This window comes from Etheostoma cragini, chromosome 20, assembly GCF_013103735.1.
Source record: "Etheostoma cragini isolate CJK2018 chromosome 20, CSU_Ecrag_1.0, whole genome shotgun sequence".
NCBI classification, from domain to species: Eukaryota; Metazoa; Chordata; class Actinopteri; order Perciformes; family Percidae; genus Etheostoma; species Etheostoma cragini.
The window spans coordinates 23676550-23686366 of record NC_048426.1 but is presented as its reverse complement, the minus strand read 5'-3'; positions in this window follow the sequence as shown (position 1 = coordinate 23686366).

Here is a 9817-nt window from a genome sequence, read left to right as displayed (position 1 = left end):
CACACACACACACACACACACACACACACACACAAAAAGGATAAAGAAATATGGAAAATAAAATAAAAAAACTCAAATTAACCACAATATAAATGTTTTTGTTTAGTTTGTTTTTAAATCTCAAATATCCTATTTTTATGGCCTAATCATCCCGTATGTTAAAATAGTAGCAGATGGAGAGAAAAATCTTTTTTTTTTTTAAATCCTCATTTTTGTTGTCCATTTTAACGTGATTGTTCCTGCAAAGCAGCACCTGGCCCGTCGTCCTGAGACCGGGGAATGAAGTGTAAATAATTTAAATCTTCTACAGGCGCCAGCTGACCTTTCCTCCATGTAAATGAGCGGAGCAGCGTGAGGCCACGGGCGGTGGTCCAGACCCGAGCTGGGCTACGTTCTGACAAGGTCACATCGGAACAACGTAGTCCGAGCCATGGCTGACACGCTGAGTGAAACTAAAATGACATGTCATCATCATCTTGGATCAATTTAATTGGAACGTCATTATTTATTTAATAGAGGGACACTGCATATTAATGGACATTTCTGTCAATACGCCAGAGTAAATAGCCAAAAGGTTATTTTTCATCTGCAGTCCCCAGACAGATTGTAACACGTCACCCTGAAAGGTAAAATTACATATTTACATAACAATTACTATACATTATACATTGGGCAAAAGGACTACTATTAAAGTTAAATATACACTAGAAAGATAGCGGACCAAGAATCAGACAAAGACATGAACACACACACACAGAAGCAGGTCTAACTTTTAACACAAGACAACTCGTCTTCCCGTAAAAATTGAAAAATCGACACTTATGTTGACACTTTTCATCGATGTTTTTAACTTCTCAAGTTTTTGTCCCTTTTTTCAACACTTTCAGTGCTTTTTTAAAATGTTTGTCACTTTTGACATTTAACCCATGTAACCATGTAACACCAACTTATTAACTTTAGTTTTGCAGTTATTTTTGGAATTGATGGTCAATAAACCTCATTTATAGGAAATTGTACCTAATGTTTGAGTTAGAAAAGCAGAAATTAGGAATTATTGAGACTAAAATTAAAGGAATGGATGTTGATGATAATCACAGACTGGAATATGTCAACTTTTACTCAATACTATTTCAAAAACACTTCTATTTGTTTTACAATGCTATAAAATTGAATAGGACGCCCCCAAATTAATGAAAGTAGAGATGTGTACTTGGCAAAGAGCGATGGGTGGAATCAATCATGCTATTTTTGGGGAATTAAAAAGTTAATTGACATAGGACAACGGGTCAATTAGACCCGAGGACAACATGAGGGTTAATGGAAATGTTGACAGCTGTGATTGTCAGTGAGCCATTTTTTTTACTGGATATTGAATGTTAACTATTTGAATGTTTCTTTTTCTTGATGGTCATGTGGGTGAGGTTCCACTCAATTTGGCAAAATCCACTTTTCCTGAATGGAATGACCCAATCTCCCCATGCTGCACCTCTGGACCTGGTCCTGCTCTGATCGGATGTACGACTGTAGACACACTGGTGGAGGAGGGGATGAGGAACCATGAAGGATGTCATGGTCGAGACATACAGTAGCTTTGGGGAGTCATTCCCCGGAGTCCTTATGTTCTTTTTCACCCAGCATTATTCCTCGGATAAGGGAGGCGCCAAAGTCATGGTTGCAGCTGTTACCATGGTCCTGCTACACGTTCTGCAATGCCCTGTTACATCCTGCTACATCCTGCTACATCCTGCTGTGCCTTGTATTGTTGCACAATGCCCTGCTTTGCTGTGAAATACTACAAAGAACTACTACAAACTACTATTTTTTGGGGGACTGTTATTGCCACTCTTCATTCTAACCCCAACCGGTCGTCAGACACCGCCTACCAAGAGCCTGGGTCCGGGTCCGGGTCTGGGTCTGTCCCAGGTTTCTTCCTAAAAGGGAGTTTTTCCTCGCCACTGTTGCACTGTTGCTTGCTCTGGAGGAAACTACTAGACCTGTTGGGTCCTTGTAAATTCTGGAGTGTGGTCTAGACCTGCTCTATCTGTAAAGGGTCTCCAGATAACTCTTGTTATGAATTGATACTATAAATGAAATTTTATTTAATTTGAACATTTGACCATGTTTTCCCACTTATGTGTTGTTCGTAGTAATGGACAATGATGAGAACTGTTTGGTTTCTTGACCAGCGTTTTAACACTTCATTTGAGAAGTGACTGCAGAGGGTTCAGAGAACTGGAGCCAGCTTGGGACCAGATGGGTAAACAGTAAGTGATATGGGAGTAGATCACAGCGTGCATGTACGTTTTTGCTGCCTGTGTGGACATTTGATGGCGGATTTAAGGAATGCTCGAGGGTACTGACTTTCTTTGCCATTAAACGAAACGCATGCACACAACACACACAGGACACCGAGCAGCTTTCATGCATTTCTTTATCAGGGAGGCGGCAGGATGCTGTGCTGAAGCCGAGCTCAGACAATCTTCACACATTGATTACCAGAGCTGCACATTTCCTGGACAGGAGGAAACTTAATCCGACTGGTAGTATCGCAAGGATGCTCTTCCATTCTGGTTTTTCCCTTTCTTCTTCATTCAGGGTCATATCAAAAGCTCTGTGTCAGGGAGGTGTTGTGATTAATCTGCAGTTTTTTTTTGCCTTTTCGGCACTTCCCTTTCGGGGCTCGGGGAAAACAAAAAGGTCACGGCGGCATAGAGAAAGCTGTTATGCATGCAAGGCGAGGCGTGAATGTATGCATGCGTCGTGATTTTGACAGAGGAAAGCGCTTGCTCGATGCCGACTTGACCCACAAGCGCTTGTCTGACAAGGTAATCATACTTGTCACTGGATATCTGTGTTTAGCCAGAGCTGTACCACACTTTGATGTTTAGCTTTTTATCATAATAAGCTCCCTGAGGTTCTTCTTAATACTTAAAAAGAAAATCCATAATGTGTTCAATTTGTCCTCCAATCAAGTGGTAAAGGCAGACTTTATCCGATGTGGTCATCTTCATTCATGCAGCGCGCACACACACACACACACACTTCACGTAACTCCTCCCCCAAGAAGTGATTATCCAATCATACATTGGCAACCTTAACATGCATTGGAAAGGTGTCAAGCATAGAGGTTTTCAACTGTATTTCATCTATTCTAAGGATCTTCTACAGAAGGCTTAGTCTGAGGTAACTAGATTAGATATATGTATATTATATAACTCCAATAGATTGGTATGTGTAAAACTAGTAGAAGTGTCTTACAAATAAAGAGTTGTTTCAGAGGTAACTATGTTCCACAGAAATAGAGTAAGTGACCAGTGCAAGAGAAGAAGAAACGCAGTTAGTCTGACGTTCAGAGGGACACTATAGGTACACACTTGTGTGTGTGTGTGCGCCCATAGTTACCTTCCTTGTTCTATAACTGAATAAAGCTAAGCTGTATTTATTGGACTCGTCATGTGTGCAGTCTCCATCATTTCTGGTCATGATTCCCAGATATCAGTAGCCGTCTGGATTTACCCGTCCGGGATCTGAGGAGCAGTTGATCGTCGTCCTCATGAACCCAACACACAAAGAAAGCGGAAGGAAACGGACATTGGCGAAAAGACATGCATGTAGACTTCAGAGTTAGTAACTATACCTTTAAGAAATACTTGATGCATGTTGGCCGTTTCAAGAAAAACGTAAACAAGTATAATCCAACATACAGGATTCAGGTTGTACACACTACCGTCATCACAGCAAAACTGTAAACAACGGCTGTGAAATCTCCAGTTATTTCCTTTAGATTTCACAGTAACACTACCGTATGACTTTTACAGTAGAATGCTGTAAAGATTAGATAATACTTTATTCATCCCACAGCAAGGAAATGCCCTTATTGCAGCAGCATTTTCTACAATAAAAGCAAAAAACAACTAACATACAAGAAAAACAGGGAGACAATGAGCAGAAGGTGGACTGAAAGTAAATTGGCGCAAAATAAAACGTTTTGTAAAGTAAGTAATGTTAAAATTAAATTGAATATTTAATTAGAGTAATTAAGCAAAAGTAGGTAACCATGATATAAGTTATATTTACCATGTGACTATAAAGTTACATTACAACCTTGTCAACATGAGAAAAGGACAGTAGTCTAAGTATTACAGTTTAAATCACAGTAGTCAAAGCATTACTGTAAAAAAAAAATATATATATATAGCCACTTTAGTACAGTAAACTACTGTATTTTTACTTTTGTCTTAGGAATATGTAATACTGTAAATAGGAGTACGGTACCTTTACTGTAAAAATAATTCACAGTAAGATGCTGCCAATTGTTGCAAGTAAGTTACTGTAAATTTTACATTAAATGTTATAAACTAATACAAAATGGCATAATAAGGAGCACATACTCAACATCAAACTAACATCCATCCCACATCCAAGCCTCCTGGAACAGCTCTTCTCCTCTGGCTGTTTTGCCAGCATTGCTCCAGGCGTCCAATTGGGAGGTCCAGGTTACCTTTCCAAGGAGATAATGTACCCCCGCCCCCCCCACCACCACCTCCACCTCCACCCCTTCCCTCTCTGTGCCCCGCTGCAGAGACCCACTTGGTATTTTAGGCACACGCCCTAACGGTTTAATTCCTCTCAGACAGGGGCTAATGTTTTAATCGATAGCCATTGTTTAAATTAATCCCCTGCCCTTTCCTGACTCCCCAAAGTTGGCTGGATGAAACAGATTATGAGCGCTATCAAGCTACACTCGTGGGCTACTTATTTATTTTTTTGTAGCTGTGCACACTTTATGGAGGTCTTTTATGTTTGCGGTGAAAGATGAAAGATGTTATTATTTGATGATAATGTCTTACAAGCCTCACAATGAATGGAAACTAGGCCTGTGGTCTTAATTAGTCTGATAGTATAAAAGAAAAAGTCTGAGTCTGGATTCATTGGGGTATAGTCAAAATGGAACATTTGCACTTTGGTGGAGACAAAGCACATTATTACTACAACTACTACCCCCCCCCCCCCCCCCCCCCCACATGGAGTTATTATTTACCTCTAAATGTCCAATGAGAGGCTCTTTGACTCTTTTCCATGAAGTGCATCATCTATTAAACATGTTGATTAGGCTCCTGGAGCTGCAGTATCGCTGAGGAGCAGTGGGGCTGATAGATAGCACTGATATGTACAGACGTGGACTGTTTCTGCATTGGTTCCAGTTCTCTCACTTCACTGCAGTTCATGAAGTCATCAAACACTCAGAGATCTGTCATGGGAGAATCGATCGGACGCATGAAAGATGTTGTGTGTATGTGCATTGTGTTGTGGATTGTTAAAAGTGCCGTCTGAGTGGCCTCATTAGCTGCCGGTCAGATTTGTCTCACTGAAAATGTCTTCCTCATCCACAGAAGCTGAAGACTGAGCTTATGTCCAAGTATCCAAAACTACAGCAATGGGCACATGCGCAGACATTTTGTCCATTAATTATCCCCAGTTCCTCCAGTGTTGGATGTAATTAGTCTATATCGACCATGTTTCCCTTCTAGGATTGCTCCATTTCTGCTGGATGCCCATGTCTTTGGCCGGATGTCCATCACCTTCCCCTTTCTTATTATTTCAAACTACTTTCTGAGGAGTATGGTTACCTGGTCCTCAGATCTCTGCAGGGTAAATCCAGACAGCTAGCTAGACTATCTGTCCAATCAGTCTGTTGCACGACAAAAACTACTTTTGGAAGTACACATGTTCCACCAAAACAAGTTCCCTCCTGAGACTATTTTGCAGAGACACCGTGGCTCCATGTGGCGCTTAACACCAGCCAAGACAATGTGATTGGTTTAAAGAAATGCCAATTAACCAGAGCATGGTGTTCTCCCATCCAGGAATGCTGTGTGGCGTAGCCAGACCCTCCTCTGCAGCGCTGTGGAGGAAGGTCTGGCAATGCGAGACTAGATGTAACTAAGCAGGTGCACTCAAGTACAACACACAGTTTATAGTATTTCTATTTCATGCTACTTTATACTTCTACTTCCTGGTTTCAGACTGGCCCACATCTCCATTTATTTCAGGGATTCAAATTGTGCAACAATTGCCAAAAGTGACACGAGTAGATGAAATGGACTCAACTGCAAAAACTGCAACTTAGAGAGAAGTCGACTTACAACGGAAATAAACTGTTAAATTGACACACAGCTTTAATTGTTGTGAAAAACATTAAGTTAAAGGGCCCATGGTCCCAGAAAACTATGAAAAAACATGCAGCTTGAGTATGAGTCACTGATTTTTTCTCCCAAACAAACCGCTCTCTCTCCTCCAGTTTTCACTCTTCAGACATCATTTTTGGTCAAAATGTAGAAAATCTTGTGCCGATCGCTGACATGTAACTATGGAGTCTAAAAGGACTGGTTGGTTCAGCGCTAGCTACTTCACAGCGGTTTCTGGGAAACAGAAAGTTCTTCAATAGGTTTTAAAAAGTTAAAGCCGTGAAGGGTTAGGACAAATAACACTTTTATTATTTTTATTAGGTTTTATTGCTATTCGGATGTTCCCAAATAGCAGGCACACTGATGCCATTTCTGCATTGTTGCAGTGCCCTTGGTCCCCCAGTGGCCTTACTTCTCCCGATGCCCTTATAACTCAGTCCCCCCAATTGGACCATACCACCTACATGGGTGAGCTAACCTGAGCCGGCACCACTTACCCTGAAGTGTCTCACAACATCATTACAATTGGAGACATTCATTACTGTTAACATTACTATTCATACATATAGGTGTGCCCACTACAATAGGCACTCCAAATAGTACAAACATGTCCTTTGACTGCAGAACTATCTCACCTATTGTTGTTTGCTTTTGGATTAACCAGCCCCCCCCCCCCCCCCTTCAGGAAAGACCTCACGAGGCAAACCTGTATCCACTCTCCTTGATTAAGCTACTCCCCACTTCAAAGGCCGAACCACAACCAGCACCATTAACCCCTGAATCCTGTTAAACAGGACTACGTCAAGTCATAAAGTGACAAATCAACCCTTGTGTTGTCTTCCTGTCGACCGTGCAACTTTTGGTTTTTCTGGGTCAACATTTTGACATTTTTGACGCTTTCATCCAGGTTTTTTTGTCTCTTTCTCCAATGTATTTATCTGTTTTCTTTCTGCGCCTTTTGACATTTTCGTGGAACTTTCCCTGCGTTTATGATGCTTTTTCAGACATTTTTGTCACTTTTTTCAACGTTCTTATCTTATCTCATCTTCTTTTTTCCTCAAATGCTATGACATTAAATAAAACTCCCAAATTCAATGAAGTGAAGAGTGTTGTAGAGTACCATCCACGTTGCTTCTTGTTGTTGAAAATGTGGTTGAATTTGTGAAATAGAAACATTTAGAAAATGTGGTTGAATTTGTGATATGGAAACTTTTAGAAAATGTGGTTGAATTTGGGATATAGAAACTTTTTGAAAATGGGTCAAATTTGTGATATGGAAACTTTTAGAAAATGTGGTTGAATTTGGGATATAGAAACTTTTCGAAAATAGGTCAAATCTGTGATATGGAAACTTTTAGAAAATGGGTCAAATTTGTGATATAGAAACTTGTAGAAAATGTGGTCAAATTTGTGATATAGAAACTTTTAGAAAATGGGTCAAATTTGGCCCGAGGACAACAGAAGTTTTAAAACAATAACCACCATCATTACAGGGAAATTAAGAATTAAACAGACACAAGACAACATTAATTATGGGAACAGAGTCTAGTTAAAAGGGGGAAAGGCAGCCTTTTCACACTGGGCTGACGACAACAAATAGGGTATGTATAAAGCCTTTATACATACCTGTTTTTGCCTGGAATACAAACGCTATTATAAATTTAAAAAATGTTGGCATGATTTCATAAAGGATGTTGAAAAAAATCCCAGTTTTGGTCACTTTTTTCCAACATTATTATCACTTTTTTTTAATGTTGTGGGTGCTTTTTTGATGTTTTTTTTCACAAGTATTTTGATATTTTTAGTGTTGATATTTTCAGCGCTTATTTCGACGCCTCATTTGTTGAAAAAAAATTGAAAACGGGTTAAATTTGACCCGAGGACACCATGAGGGTTAAGTGAATCCTCAGTATGACCTGTATCTGTGGATGGCCGTCTACGTGACTCACTATTGGCCAGTATGCTTCTCATCAGTGTTTGTTTTTTTCCACAAATACGCTGATTTTTATTTGCTAATCATACGTTGGATTCATGTCAACACATTTACATTTTCTTGGAAACTTTCAAAACATGCAGTTCGTGAAATGGTCACGTTCGAAAATTCCGACATGCATTCAATTGGCACACTGTGCACTTAATAAACAAGAAAATCGTGACATGTACACAAATTAATAAATCAAAACAACGTGACCGTTTCACAAACTGCTGTAAGGCCGGGATGGAAGTTACAGCTTATTCTTGAGTTAAAAAAGCAAAAAATGATAAATTATTTTGACTAATATTTAAAGAAGGATAATCACCGACTGTTACATGTCAACATTGAGTCGGGGATATTGTTGCGAAACATCCAAAATTCAATGAAAGTAGAGACCCGATCATTAGTTGTGTTTGCAAAGTGCGTTGTATGGAATCCACCATGTTGTTTTGGGGTGATTAAAATGGGGTGGTTAAATAATAATAATAATAATAATAATAATAACAATAATCTTTATTTGTAGAGCACTTTTCAAAAACACGTAACAAAGTGCTTTAACAAGTGTAAAGACAGTAATATCCAAGAGACAAGAATACAAAAATACAAAAGCATAAAAACATTGAAAGAATGAAATACAGTTAAATATATAATTAGTAAAAAACAATGAAAATAAAAGGGATAAAATAAACTCAAATAAGATCGTGAAAGGCTCTCCTATAAAAGTATATGTTTAAAAATAAACCCATATTTCTGATACGGACATTTTGAAAACGGGTCCAAATTGATCCTTAGACAACACAAAAATTAAAATGTCCCTCTAATAATAACCCTGTCCGTAACCCACGTGTCTTGGATGTATTAATCTAATCGTGTGCACATTAACCAGTAACCACATCCCTTATGGCACCAGGTCACATCCCGGAGAATAAGGTCCATGTTCTAATATCTTTATTGAGTATTGATTGAATCTTAATGACTTTCCTTGTGACTCTGCCCTGCTAAGGTTTCTCATTAAGTGTCTCGGCAGTGATGAATGACATGCAGGCAACACAGGCTGGATTGAAGGGGGTGGACGGAGGGAACGAGTTGGGGGGGGGGGAGGGGGGGGGGGGGGGGGGGGGGGGAGGTCATTGGCGAGCTGCTGATTGGAAAGGACGTGAGGTCTTTGGCAAGTGTTCAAGGGAAGAGTCTCATTCTGGGATGGGAGAAGAGGGGGTGGGCTGAGTTCGAGGACCGAGAGATGTGCTGGGATTTTCTATCGCCGGGGTTGAGTCGCTCGTCTATACTGCAACTCTTGTTCTCTCGCCTCCCTCCCCCTGCTTAACGTCGCTGTCTTTCTTCCACGTTGACCAGCTGCACGTCTGGTCATTTATTGCAGCGCAGCAGAGGATGAGACGAGGAAACACCCAGCACCAAGAATCAGGGGCGGATTTTAGTCATTTTGAGGCCTAAGGCAAATATAGGCACGGGGCCCCCCACAACCCTCGTTCTCCCCCTTTTCAGTTGTTATTTATCTTAAAGAGACGTACTTGTAACTTTTCTCCAGTCTTCACTAGAGCAACTTGGGCTGACACTGGCTCCTCTTCATCAGCGTTAGCATCGCTATCACTGTTAGCATCGCTAGTGCAACCTGGGCCGACGCTGCTGCTGGGTA